Genomic DNA, 15,481 nt, shown 5'->3' with positions numbered 1-15,481 from the left:
TGGCTGCATCCTCTCCAAGATATATCTTATATATTTTGATTAGTGGTCAAGCACTTTACTGTTAGTGAAAACCCTATGAAAACTAACAGTAAAGCGCTTGACTACTAATGAATCAAAATATTGGTGGTTCAAAAGCATCCAGAGGTACCTGAGAAATCAGGGCTGGTCTGATTTGAAAGGTTACAAAGCCTGGTCTGCTTTCAAAAGTCTTGAAAACCTTATGGAGCAATTTTATTCCACATACATGGGGAATCAATGAGTTGGAATCAAGTATATAGCAACTAACAAAAACAACAATCACTCACAACCTTTGCTAGGACATTAGTCTTTTGAACTGTCTATCTGTCCCTTATTGATGAACATGAAGTCAATTTGATCTTTTTCTAATTTATATGGTCACTTTTTAGGCCACTCCTTTCTTTAAGCTATACAAAACCATTTGAAGGAAAAAAGATGGTGATTTTAGTTATAATAACCATAATCTAAGCCCAAAACCTAATTATTTGGAACAGAGTTTATCTATTCTAGGTTATATTAATAAATATGTAGTGTATAGATCACAAGAAGTGAATGTTCTCTGCATGATCAGAACACACTGGTGTTTGTTCAGGGCGGCGAGTCCGTACAAGGACCAAGGATGCAAAGTTGGCATCCTAGAAGAAGGAGGCTGAGTAATCTGAGGCGACGTCATTTGAGAAATACCTGAGGTGGTCTAAGGCATTTCACTCTGTTGGCCTTGTGATAAGAAGCCGTGCTGCAATTCCAAAGGCATGTGGTTTGAATCCACCAGCTGCTCTGTGGGGGAAGGATAGGCAATCTCCTCTTGTGTGATTTACTGCCTCTTAAAACCTTCTGGAAAGTCAGTGATGGGTTGATTCTGACTCGATGGCATACAATTACAACAACAAATACAACATGACATTTAGATGGAAAAGAAACCATCTGATGGATGTGGAGGTTGCCTTTAAAATAGTTGAGCATTTTCAAATTGACAAGAGAACAGCCTTTTTTGTCCTATGACCAAGGACAGAAGTAAAGTAAAATGAAGGCCTGTCTAGAGCTCAGTCCAAGAAAGAAACACTGCCCGATGAGGACTGTTTCAAAGCGGATTAAGTCCGAATGTGGATTTAGCCTCTTGGCAAAAATTGTGAGCCTCTTCTTGAAAGTGCACAAGCAGAAGCTGGGTGACAACATTCATTTGGTTTGTAAGAGTGAGAATTCCTGCTCTGAGTAGGAATTTGGACGAAATGACCTCCAGGCTTCTTCAGTCTCTAAACTTCCGTGATTCCGTGCTTGAGGGATGGTCAAACAGAAGCCCTGGGATTTGTTTATGCCCAAAGGCCCAGCACACTTGTTAAAATGTCAAAGACTTCTATGTCTCGTGTCCTGAATGGGGGATGTGATCTAGGCACAGGGGGATTCTGAGAAGTTCTCAGACTTTCATTGCCCTCTTGTCTAGCATAAAGGAGCTCTGCCGGCATACTGTGTCGTGTGATGTGCTACTAATTCAAAGGTCAGTGGTGTGTTAACACACTTGCAGCTCCATGGGAGAAAGAGAAACAATCTCCTCCCATATTGATTTATAGCCTTGGAAACCTGGTGGAGGGTCACCATGAGTCGCAATCAGTTCATTGACAGCAAGGTTCGTCTAGTATATCTCTTCCCTCACATGAAATACAGTCTACACGTCAAAGGTGATGGCTGAGTCACATCTACAAAAGCTGAGTAAAACACAGAGCAGTCAAAGAAGACCGTGCCTCTCACACAAAGCTCTGGGACACTCCTACAAGACTGAGATTGGATGAGAGGGCAGAAGCCACACACTGAAACTGCTCACCCACTTTAGACTCCTTTGTGCTGAACAAAATGGTGACTTCAGTTCCTACATGTAAAGATTCAGGCTGTTCCATTAATTACACTACAAACAAGAAATTTCTGGAGTTGAACCCTGACTCCTTGTAGCTTTTAACTATTGGTCTGGCTTGTCCTCTAGTCTCTCATTGGCAATGCCTGCTTTGAATGCACTAGAGGATGTTACCATTTCAACTCTTGGACTTGGTCTGGGTTAAACGCCACTACTTCCTTACTCCTCCTTACTGCCTAATGAGGCAGGCCGTTGTCCTGGGTAAGAGTCCGTGGGCACCTGATAGTTATGTGCCTTGCCTTCTGTGGAGCCTCACTGGAAATACGCAATGGGAATACGCAGGAACAAGCCATGAATTGCATACTCATTCCAGTGGGGGGAGGATAAGTCTTAAGAAAGATGTTTATGAGGTTTGTAGAAGCAGAAAGAAAAACCAACGATGAGTACTGGTGAGCCTGCAACTAAAAGGAGAATCTGAAACCTGTGCCAGCCGCAGCCACTTATGGGATCTTTTTCTCTGAGCAACATGATCCTTCTTGTCTCTCTCAGAGGTAAAAACGTTGGGAGACATGAGGACTGTTGGGCTAAGACTTCAATGTATACCAAACATTACTGATGTGCATTTTTTAAAAAGAAGCCTATCACATACATTTGTTAAATAAAAGGAGCAACTGCTGTGATAAATACAGCATTCACTGAAAAACTCCTTTCAGTTACAGTGGTTGTTAAGGTCTCTTCTGTCTTCCCAGTATGGAGAGCCAGTGTGGCATTGGTGCCTTTTCCCTGGATATTTGGCACATGTGCCTTACATGTGCCTTAATTCTCCCTTCCTCATTAGACAAGATGATGGCTTCTTCCTGGGGTGCTCACCCTGGGCTACACGCCTCTACGGAAAAGCACTGCTTCAAGTGTGCCTTCTTATCAGTGAACTTCCTCATCAGAAATTTCAAAAACATACCTCCTGGACAATGTGCTTCCTTGACTGTACGACTTTCCACAATACATGACTTCCAGCTTATGTATGTAAAGATTCAGGCTGTTCCATTTATATGTTAGAAATTACTTGAATGGAGTTGAAACCTGACTCGTTGTAACTTTTCACTATTGGGCCTGGTTTGTTCTCTAGAAAAGTAGAGTTATAGGAGTTTCTTTCAATGGCAATGCCAGCTGTGAACACATCTGAAGATGTTACTAATACGGGTGGCCCTCTGGACACATCTCTCCTGGACAACACCCCTCTACAACAATGTGCCTTCCAAATGTATCTCCATACAAATGAGTGTCCCCAAAATATGCCTCCTCAAAGCTTTTTCTTAGAGAGGGTGCAGCCAGAGTGCTCTTTAGAGGTGAGAGTCATGGGGTTTCTTCACTTCACGTACTTTGGGCATGTTGTTTGGAGGGGCTATTCCTTGGAGAAGGACATGATGTTGGGAAGGGTGGAGGGTTGGCAAAGGAGAGGAAGACCCTCAGTCAGGTGGATTGATAGGATCACTGCTACAGTGGTCTCCTGTGTGTCAGGAAGTGTGAGGATGGCACAGGATAGAACAGGGTTCAGATCTTTTGTTCATAGGGTCGCAATGAGTCATGCTCAACTCGACAGCACCTAACAACGAGAACAAGAACAAGAACAAAAAAAACAAAAAACAAAAAACCCCCCAAAAAACAAAAAAAAAAAAACAAAAACAAAAACAAACAAGAACAACAGCAGCTTTGTTCACAGCAGATGCTCAACTTAGTATACCATAACTCTCTCTGTGCCCATTGGGTCAACTGCCTGGGTTTCATTTCCTCAAATGTTGGCAGTTTTTCTGGAATCAAGTTTAATCATTCTCTGCAGCCCGTAGCCTCTTAAGGGCTATTCATATAAGCAAAGAGTGAGATTAAGGAGGTAGGACTGAGAGGTCTATAAACTCGACAAACAAACAGATCCCAAGATCAGTGAGGCATTCTTAGGGGTCAGTAAATGAGCCTTCATGGTGTGATATCCGGGTAAAAGCAGTTGTGTGATGTGTTTGTTGCTGTTGTGTTTAGTGATGTTCAATTTTGGTGAATTGCCTAACATTTCCCATCACACGGCATTTAAAAAAGACATTTTACCAAACAAGCTAAACAACTTCATGGCTGATTCCTAATTGCATTTTCCAGCAGAGCCATTCTTCATGAGAAGATAACAGCCTCCGTAATCGGCTGGATCTACTGCACCGCAGGTTTTGGCAGAAGAAGGAGGTCAGGGGGATGCAGAACTCACTCAGCGTGCAGCCTGCTGTCATGAGCATGGTGATAAATTTGCTGGTTTTGGCCTGCGTTCCTGGACACATCCCCATCCAGAGGTATGGAAAAGAGATGAAATGGAAACAGAGAACTCCCAGCCTGAGGTCGGAGACGGTCTGGGAAGGAAGCAAGGAGCCTAAATCAGGGTTGAAAACCAAGACTGTGGGGAGTATGGGAAAACTCCACTTTGAAGGGAGATGTTGGTAATTAGTGATTTTTCCCTCTAGTAATTTACACAAGTACATGCCAGGAGTACTTTTTCTCTTGTTCCAATTCATTAATCCCTACCGTGGGGGAGGTGACAAAGGTCAGAGTAGGGACAGCCAATGTGGAGTATCCGAGGAGATGCATGGTCTTGAAAAAAAAACAACAACCCCATTCATGTGTGGGACAGGTAAGGGGGTGAGAGAGGGTGAGGACTGAGTGATGGGAGGTGTGGAGAGAAGCTAAGTTGTAACAGAGCGAACACACTGTGTGATAGATTTCTGTTCTTAGGAACCCTTGAGTCGGAACCAAGTCATAGCTGACCATCTAGCAGTAAATCACTGGGAACTTCTCTGTTATCAAGTTGTTTAGGTGAAAAGTATTATCATTATGAAGTAATGAAACTTAATTTTTATACTGATGTTCAGCCTTCTGGATTAAAAAAAAATGGTTTCTTAAGCTTCCAAATTTCTTTTGCACATATATGACTTAGTGATTGCTCACCATGCAAAACCTGCTTAGCTGATTCAGAGAAGCCAGTTTGCTTGTAACTCCTGTCAGTGTGGCTGTTGGCAGTTTGTGCACTTTCTAGGACACTAGGCAGTCATTACCAGTCACTTGCAGTTGGGCCTGAGCTGGAACAAATGCCTTTGCCATTTTCATTATATATAGAAAAAAAATGGTTAAATTTAATGGTAGGATTGTGTTCAAATGTCACCTCTCCCAATTGAGGGTATACTTAACACCTCTAAGCTTCAAGCTTATCACTGATATGAGAAATGTATAATATCATATAATATCTATAAAATAAATAAAAAATATATATCTGCTTTAGTAAACCCCAAGATTCTTGGAAAGAACAATGATCATGTGCTAGCATATATGAGGCATCACATTATATTAAGGCACTTTCCAATATATTGAGAGGACACTGTATATACATTATGGAAGTCCATGGAAGGTCAAATCAATCATAGGAATAAGTTTATAGGAGGGAAAACTGGGTTGGGGGAATTAGGAAAGGTATCCTTATTAGAGGGGAGGCTTAAATAGATTGAGAAAAGGACAGGGGTGTTAAGTGAGGCTTGGGAAAGTCATTAGAGGCAAAGAGAGCTGGAGCTAAAGGGTGGGAATGCCAGTTTTGAGGCTGGGGTTGGAAGGGAGGACTTGAGTGGAGGAGTAGGGCTAGACTAGATTACATTCATACTGGAGTCTAGAGGTCTACATATTTATAAAGGGATTTGGACCCATATACAACCTATTTTACATTCAACTCTACTACTATGGTATCCCAGTGCAATAATATGAAAATTAAAAGAAATGTCAATACACAGAATAATTTTCAACCCTGAGCAACAGCTTTGAAAGAAATGTCCTAGTTAGTGGTTTGAATTCTGTACTGTCAATTTCACCTGTGAATCAGAAAGCCAGGTTTTGTGCTAACATAGAAGATAGTTGATTGTTATAAGGTTAAATACTTGCTTTTATTGTTAGGTGACACTGAGTCAATCGTAACTTATAGTGACCCTAGGAATAAGGAGTATGAGCCTTGCCTTAACCTTTGGCATTCTCATGATATCTGATATGCTCAAGCCCATTGTGAAAGTCTCTGTAGCAGCCTATTTTGTTGTGAGTATTCCTCTCTCCTCCTTTGACACCCTGTCTTTCCAGGCACGATGCCTTTTATAATGGAACGGCCTTTTCTGACAACATGCCCAAAGTATGTGAAATGAAGTTGCACAATCCTTACCTGTAAGGACCACTCTGGTTGTATTTCCACCAAGACAGACATGCTTGCTTTTTTGGCAGTTCATGAGATAGTCAGTACTATTCCCCACAACCACAGTTTAAAGGCATCAATTCTTCTCTCATTTGTATTCAGTGTTTCAGATCCTTAGGAAGCACTGGAAAATGCTGTGGCTTAAATCACGCACACCTTAGTCTTTAAACTGACATCATTGTTCTTTAGCACTGGACAGCAGATTTTCCCAGTGTAACTTATTTCTTGATTTCATGACAGCAGTTACCATGGGTGTTGATTGTATATCCAAGTAAAATGAAATTGTTGACTACATGCTTTTCTCCATCTATCATGATGTTGCCTAGTGGTCCAGTCATGAGAAGACTTGTTTTCTTGATGTTGGGATGTAATCCATATTGAAGGCTGTAGCTTTCGATCTTCTACAATAAGTGTTTCAAGTTCTTTTCACTTACTGTGAGCAAGGTTGTGTCATCTACATAATACAAATTGTTGATGAGAATCTTAATCCAACCCTGATGCTGCATTCTTCTTCTTCATAAAGTCTAGTTTCTTGAATAATTTGCTCAACATTCAGACCGAATAGGAATCAAGAAAGAACATAGTTTTGATGCACACTTCTCTTGATTTTAAACCATGCAGTTCCTTGTTCTGTTCAAATTAAATTATGGGTAACATTGAGAAGAACAGGAATCCCAGAACACTCAATTGTGCTTATGTGTATGTAGGTCTTTGACGTTTTAAAATCAGGCATATTCATCTACTTCTTGTGAAGGAGAATTTTACTAGACTTTATCCAAATTTACTGGGATACTCTGAAAATCTGTTAAAGAAGAATCATCCTTTTTCACTGGTTTATCTTAAAACATAACAATGATTGATTAAGAAAGAAAATCAAGAAGGTATTTCGGGATTAGATTAGAAGACATTCTTCTCAATATCAGAAGTGGGGCAGAAATGCAAAAAGGTAAGCAGAACTGAAGGCTTCACCTGGCAAAGCTCTGGGTTAAGAACCTATAAGGTTATTTTAAAATACATTATGCAAAATAGTGAGAACTCTGGTAATCTAGTAGTAAGGAGTTGGGACTGCCAAGTCAAAGGCATGTGATTTGAATCGAGTAGCTGCCAGAAGTCCAGGCTGGGTTTAGAAGGGGTCGTGGTACTAGGGATATTGTAGCTGATGTTAGATGGGATGGATCTTAGCTGAAAGCAGGGAATACCAGAAGAATGTCTATCTGTGTTTCATTGATTATGCAAAGGCATTTGACTGTGTGGATCATAACAAACTGTGATTGACTCTGAGAAGAATGGGAATCCCAGAACATTTAATCGTGCTAATGCGAAACCTATACTTGGACCAAGAAGCAGTCGTCAGAACAGAGGAGGGCAACACTGCATGGTTCAAAATTGGGAAGGGTGTATGCCAGGGATGTGTCCTATCTCCATACCTTTTCAACCTGTATGCAGAGCAGATTATCCGAGAGGCTGGGCTCTATGAGGAGAAGCATGGCATTAGGATTGGTGGACGATCTATCAACAATCTGCGTTATGCAGATGACACAACCCTGCTCACTGAAACTGAGGAGGACCTCATGCACTTACCGCATAGGGTCAAGGACTGCAGCCTTCAGTATGGACTGAGGCTCAATGTCAAGAAGACAAAGATTCTCACCACTGGACCAATTGGTAGCATCAGATGGATGGCAGAGATTGAGATTGTTCGCAGCTTCAGTTTGCTCGGCTCCACGGTCAACACTCTTGGCACCAGCAGCCAGGAAATAAAAAAATGAATTGTGATGGGAAAGTCTGCTGTTAGGGACTGCTCTAAAGTACTCAAGAGCAACGGTGTCTCTATGGAGACTAAGGTCTGCCTGATACAGGCCATGGTTTTTGCAATCGCTTGTTATGCATCAGAGAGTTGGACAATGACTAGGGAGGATAGAAAGAATTGACGCCTTTGAGCTGTGGTGCTGGAGAAGAGTATTGAAGGTACCATGGGCTGCCAAGAAAACAAACAGATTCATCCTGGAGAGGGTTAAACCAGGCTACTCCTTGGAGGCAAGGATTCTGGGGCTTCGTCTGACATACTTTGGACATGTTGTAAGGAGAGACAGGTCTTTAGAGAGGGACATCATGCTGGGTAGAGTGGAGGGACAGCGCAGGTAGGGAAGACCCTCTATGAGATGGATTGATTCAGTGACTGGGGTGATCGGGATGGGTGTGTCAGAGGCAATGCGATTGGCACAGGATAGAGCAGGGTTTAGAGCTGTTGTACATAGGGTCACTATGAGTTGCAAATGACTTGACGGCACATAACAACAACAGCTGCTCTGTGGAGAAAGGTGGGAAATAACTTCTTCCTGTGTGTTTTATGGCCTTTTAAAATCCACTGGAGGGGCGGGTACAGGCTATTTCTGACTCGATGATACATAACACCTAGTGGTGTAGTCCCCAGTGAGTTTTATTGGTAACCCAAAGGTAGAGTACCTCTGTTGTTGCTGTTGTTAGGTACTGCTGAATCAGAACTGACTTAAAGTTGACCCTCTAGCAGGTTTAAGAAGCAGAAAATTCACACAGGAGGTGGTAGCTCGTCTTTCAGCTGGTGGACTCGAACCACAATTCCTTAGCACTAAGACACCAGAGCACTTAAGTGTACTCATGGTAAATGGATATCTAGTGCAAGAGACTATTGTGAGAACACTGCAAAGGAAGACTATATGGTTTGAAATTTAAAAGGTAACGTGTCACGGTTGTATTCTCTCTCCATACATATTATATGCTGAGCAAATTATTCAAGAGGATATCCAAGAGGAAGAATGTGGCACCAAGATTAGAGGAAGACTTATGCAGATAACACAACCGTGCTTGCTGGAAATGAAGAGGACTTGAAGCACTTGTTGCAGAAGATCAAAGAATACAAACTTCAATATGGATTGCATCTCAACATCAAGAAAACAAAAATTATTATCACTGGACCAATAGGCAACATCGTGAAAGATGGAGAAAAGAAAGTATTGAGGAGTAATGATGTGAGTTTGAGGACAAAGGTGGATCTGATTCAGACCATGGTCTATCTGATCAGTTGCTGTGCATCTGAGAGCTAGACAATGAATAGGTATGAAAGAAGAAGAATTGATGCCTTTTAGCTGTGGTGCTGCAGAAGAGCACTGAATATCCATGGACTGCCAAAAGAACAAAACAAATATGTCTTGGAGAAAATGCAGCCTTACTGGTCTTTGGAGGCAAAAATGATGAGGCTTTGCCTCATATACTTCAGGCATGTTCCTTGGAATAGGACATGATGCTTGGAAATGTGGAGGGTTGGCAAAGGAGAGAAAAATCCTCAACCAGGTGGACAGACACAGTCACTGCCACAATGGGCTCCAGTGTGTCAGGAAGTATGAGGATGGCACAGAATAAGACAGGGCTCAGATCTGTTGTTCATAGAGTCACTATAGGTCATACTTGACTCAACAGCACCTAGTAACAACCACCACAAGCCAATAGAGCTCTACTGAGCATCTCGAGTGGTTCAAACCCACTAGTCTCACTGAGGGAGAAGGAAGGGCAATCTCTTTCCCAAGTACTAGTTGAGATGTACAGCCCTGAAAATCCAGTGGAGACTCACCATGAGCTAGCTACTCTAACAGCACAGAGCATGAGTTTTTGTGTTTTATACCAAACAGAGGATGAGAGCTAGATTCATAGTTTGAGTTGACGGTTGAGGTGAAACTACCTGGTCCGCAATGAGAGAATCAAGGGTCTTGAAAAGAAAAAGAAACTGCTGCCAGATATTGCTTGGGGGCTATGCTCCTGTCCTACTGAGAAAGAAGAAAGGTGCTAACACAGTAAAGTCAAGACATCAGCAACTATCAATGGCCTTGTCACATCCCATTCTCAATTGTCTCTCTCATATCCACACCCACAGAGAGAGAATGTGTTCCATTAAAAAGGAAATTCTGCCCACCAAAATGCCAAGAAAGATGGGAAAAAAAATGTTAAAAAGGTAGTTAACCAAGTCTACAGGAAGCACACAAGTTCATTACTGATGAAAGCAATTATCTAGACAGATAAAGACATTCATTGATGCAGAGATGCAAAAGGATGGGCTTATCTTAGAGTTTAGTTCTAATTACTCTGTCTCACTCGTACACATGTTGAAAAAAACTCAGAAATTAATGAAGGCATGTTATTCCTTTAAAAAAATTCTCCAACAAATAGATAGAAATATAATAAACATAGGTGGATTGTAAAAGAATTTTGAAATACAGAAGAGAGTTATCAAAACAAAAAAGTAAAAGAAGAAACTAGATGGGTATGTTTAAATGGGATTTAGAGGCCTGGGAAGTACAGGCAAATCTTGTTTTATTGTACTTTCCTTTATTGAACTTTACAGCTAACTTTTTCCCCCTTCCTTTTTTAAAATATGTTGATGTTATATGGCAACTCTGCACCGTTGAGCAACACTACTGGCACTGTTTTCCTAATAGAGATCATTTTGTGATAATTCTCATTTGTGATATCAAAATAGCACATATTACGAATTCTCACAGGATTTCAAATTTTTTCATAAAGCTATTGCACACTTAATAGGCTATATGGTCATATAAACATAACTTTTATATGCAGTGGGAAAATGACTTCGTGTGACTTGATTTATTGTGATACTAACTTTATAGCTGTCATCTGGAACTGAACCTAAAACATCTCCAAGGCAGGAATGTCTGCAGGATGGAAAAATATTCCAAAAAGATAAAAGTGAGAAACAGCGATCAAATGTCACAGAGAAGAGACTGGAAGGCTTCATCGTTCATCTAACAAGAGTTCTAGGACAAGGGGAGGGAGGCAATGATGAAGACGCAGTATGTGTCAGTAGCTGAGATTTTCCACAGTTGAAGAAAGACAAAAGCCATTGGATTGAAAGTGCACTCTGAACATTGAGGAGTATAAATAAAAATAAATCCACCCCTTGACATGCCACAGCACAAGTGCAGAATTGCAACCAGAGATACTCTTAATGCCTATGAAAGGAATTGTTAGCATCTAACACTAATAAAGGAGCCCCTCAGCTGTTAACTGTAAGGTCAGTGGTTTGAATGCAGCAGCTGCTCTGCAGGATAAGTTGTGCTGGGCTGTTCCCGGAAAGATCAGTCTTAGAAACCCGCAGGGGAAGGTCTACTCTGTGCAGCATGGCTGCACATAATCGACTTGATGGCAATGGGTCTGGTTCTTGGGTTTTTATTAACAGCTGCCAGGAGACCTGCAGAGGGACAACATTTCAACTACTGTCCACTCTTCAATGACAACAATAGGTACCAGGAGACAAAGGAGGGAAGTAACTGTCAACTTGAATTTTATACATAGTCAAACCATCTTTACAGGTGAGGGCACAATAAAGACATTTTTGGTCGTAAGAGAACTGAGGGCATTTGTCATTCACGGACATTCCCTTTCTAGTAGATCTCAACTGAGATGCAGCCAGGCCAGAAGTGAGGTGTATGGACTCTGGAGTTGCTGCCTGGGCCAGCATCCCAGCTGGAGCGCAATCTTGCACAAGGGACTAAACCTATGTTTGCCTCAGTTTCCTCATCTGTAAAATGGGGATAATAAAATTACCTTTTGTGAGGGTAGACGTGGGCAAGATATGTAAAATATTTAGAAGAGTACCTGCCATATACAGTAGGAACAAAATGAGAATAAATCATGAGGTCCTTGGAGAAGGACATCATGCTTGGAAGGGTTGAGGGAAAGCACAGGAGAGGAAGACCTTGGATGAGATGGATTGACATGATAACTGGGGCAATGGGGGTACGTATGTTGAAGTCAATGAGCAGTCTCAAGACAGGGCCGGCTTCAGAGCTATTGTACATAGGGTCGCTATGAGTTGCAGGTAACTTGATGGCACATAACAAGAATAAGCAAGAGAGGAAAGAAAACCACAGAGGCAGGTGGGAAATAAAAGAAATAAAGGTAAGTATGAAAATGAATACTTAAGACACACATTTTCTAATTAATTATAAAAAGTGTGTATGTGAAAACTGAATCTTGAAGCACCAGTAACAAGATGGGGGGCCGGGGAGAAGCTCTCTGGGATGACCTTGGGTGTGGTCAGAAAGAAAACACAAGGTTATGGTTCTTTTTATTTTTCCCCCTCCACTTCAGACATTGTTAGAATTAGTTTTTACTTGAAAAGAATAAAGAACATGCTGTTATCAGCCAAATCAGCAGAGGGTCAGAGAAAGGGATGCAGGGGAGAGAGGGACTGTCAAAATTTTAACAAGTTAACAGAAGGCAGAAAGGAATGAAAAAGCAAGAAAACAACAGGGAGGGGGAAGGGTGCAATGGTCCCTGTTTCATCAAATAATGACAGAAGTCCTCGGAGTGTGTGTGTGTGTGTGTGTGTGTGTGTGTGTGTGTGTGTATGCATAGACAAGATATGTTGTCTATGATGCAGTCAAGATGAGCTTACCTGATGATGGAAATGTGGTTATGGGGAAGGGGAAGAATTGAGTAGACTAAGAGGGAACCAAAGAAGATGAAACAAAAGATGCTGCACTTTAACAAGTATGTAGACTTCTTAAGATTGATGTAAAAATATATTTGCAAATATTTACAAGAAGACATTAAAATGGAAAAGTCCCCTGTGGTCTGCCTCATAGGGAGGGACATGTGATGCTGGGGTGGGGAGTGGCACACTGAAAAGTGTATTTAGGTGCCTGTTACTCATGTGATTTCATGGCACATCTCCCAAGAATATTCATGCTGCAGGTCTCAGTGCTGGGCATGGGGAGATGAGGTGTGTTTTGGTGACATGTGATTGTCAGTGCTCTGTCACTGCCTGGTTTCTTCTTTATGAAGGAGTGAGGGTGGAGAGGGGAGACTCAAGGAGTCTAGGGCAGCAGCTGCAGCAACACAAAGGATTTTCACCGAGCTGTGTGGGTGAGACCTCTGAGAAAGCTGTATATAACTATAACCCATTCTTGGAATTGAGGGGTGACAGGTCCTTCCCTGGGTTCTCAAACGGATGATCCAGCAATAGAACACAGAACAGAGACCAGCAATGGTCTGAATACTGGGAAAAGGTTCTTAGACCTCTCATTCTAAAATGACATTCCCGTTTTCCAGATTGTAAGGTTCTCCTTTTCTCCAGTGTATCATACAACTTATTTGATACATTATTCAATCACAGATGCATGCTATTTTAAAGAATGAGAATTTCAAGAAAAACACCATGGTTCCTTGTCTTGATTTCTCTCTGTGGGGATTTTTACAAGCCTCCCCATCATCTTGGCCCTATCTTCTAGAAGGGGATGTGCTCAGTGAGTGATGAACATTTCAACCCGGGATGGAAACACCAGACAGAAGTCTGGGCTTTCAAGACAGCTCCTGTCTCAGCACCAGCACAATATACAATGATCGCACTTTAGAGAATGCTCTCATTACTTAAAAAAAAAAAAAATGACCAACATTCTACTATGTCTGGGAGACTCGATTTCTTTTCCTATGGGATATTAATTTCCGTTACCAAAGTAATCATCATAATCATGCAAGATTAGCACATTCTGTCTCAGGCTCAGGCATTTGGCTATTGTACACGCTTAATTAAGCTAAGGCGCTTACTGATATCACTATTACAGTATGTGATAATATTCCATAAACATATTCAGAAAATTAAATACATCAGCGACCCTGTGAAAAGCCCAAACAAATGTGGAGATGGGAGTAGGTAAGCATAAGGGAAATTTTCAGCTCAGCGACCAGGATGAATTCTTTAATACTGAGCATCTCGGGGAACTGAGGGCTCCTGATTGTGTTGGCATCAATTCAAAAGACATTACTAAAGATTCCTGGAAGTTCTTATCTCTGCAAGGGAGGTACATAACCAGCTTCTGAGACCCGCTCTGGAGGAGCAGTTGTAGATGGCAATCCATCTTCCTTTGAAGGCATGCTCTGCTTACCAGGGATGTTATCTGGGGCTCAGACAGGGCCATGCAGGGTGGTCTCTCATTTCCATCTGTACAGCCTCTGACAATGGACTTTCCCAGTGCAAAACAACTAAGAAATATGCCTGAGTGAAGGCTCACAGTAGGTGAGACTACCAGTTTACCTGTCAAATAATAGGCCTTGCACAGAGGTGGTGCTTTTGTGATAGCAGAAATGACTTGATCTGAAGAGGCCAAAGTTGAGAAGAAATGAGTCAAATAGCTGGTAAACAAAATGTTGAATAGGTGAAAAGAGACAGCTTTGACTTCTAGGTTCAAAAGTAAACATTTTTGTGGGCCTCATGTATATGTGCCTTGTTTCTTTTTTTATTTACAAAATTTTATTTTAATTGTGATTTCAATGAACATTTAAAGAAAAGTTAGATTTTCATTCATTCATTGTTGCACATTTTATTCCCTTGCCCACCCTTCCCTCTCTCCCAGTTCACATTTTCTTTTTTAAAATATTCATTCACTGTTGCACAATTACCTACCCCCAGCCCCAGCCCTCTTGCAATGATGTATCTCTTATTCAGGTCTGTTGTTGCACCTATAATGCCTAATCATACAATCATTTCAGACATTTCTTTCATCTGTTCCAATGCAATAGCCATTACCTATCCACTCTTTTCCTATTCTCCTCCCAACCTCACATGTCAGACCTGCTTTATAACAGCGGTACTGTGGTACTATGCAGTATTTGTCCTTTTGTGACTGAGATATTTCACTCAGCATGATGTACTCCAGCCTTATTTTTGATGCAACTGCCAAATCCTCTATTAATTCTATGAGGGTTTCAGTGATTTTGGCCCAATACCACCTATTGTAAGGATGTGGGAGTGCAGAGAAAAAAAAAGGAGGCTGAACTTAAGGAAAGCTCAGCAGGAACACTGGGAAACAGACATGGTGGGGTGAAGGCAGAGGAGTCTGCTGGCCTTCAGACAACTGATGAGTCATGCAGGCCCACGCAACAGGAGAGGCATGGAAAAATGGCAGGAGGAATCGAGGCCTAGAATAATGGGAAGAACCTAGGCTTTAGAAACAGGCAAATTGACATTGCCAAAACTAATGTGATGCCCTAGATAAAATACTTCATCCTTTGAGTCCTGTTTCTTCATTAAATGGAGTGATAACATCAACCTAGCAAGGCTGCTGTTAAGAATTAGGACAAAAATGTTCCAAGTACGTCCAGCACAGTGCTTGGCACGCTAGGTGCATTATAAACGGTGGTAGTCATGACAGTGGTAGTAATAATTATTGGCAGGTGACTGAATGGAAGGAAAAGTCCCTGGAGGAAAGAAAGCCAACTGCTGGAAATATTTCTAAGGCCTTGATTACATTCAATCATAGAATGACATCTGCATTTTCGCTGTCCTTTTTTTTGGAAGGATCTTTTTGGCC

General features: G+C 41.5%; 1 protein-coding gene across 1 annotated transcript in view; it reads right to left on the bottom strand.

Moving 5' to 3' along the window:
- Positions 1-15,481, bottom strand: part of KIF6 (kinesin family member 6) — a 738,393-nt gene that overhangs the window by 89,916 nt on the left and 632,996 nt on the right. The window lies entirely within an intron of this gene.

Source organism: Elephantulus edwardii, unplaced genomic scaffold (assembly GCF_000299155.1).
Source record: "Elephantulus edwardii isolate Elephantulus edwardi_28Jun2011 unplaced genomic scaffold, EleEdw1.0 scaffold00017, whole genome shotgun sequence".
NCBI classification, from domain to species: Eukaryota; Metazoa; Chordata; class Mammalia; order Macroscelidea; family Macroscelididae; genus Elephantulus; species Elephantulus edwardii.
Note: the sequence above shows the minus strand (reverse complement) of the source record. Positions and strands in the feature narration are given on the sequence as shown.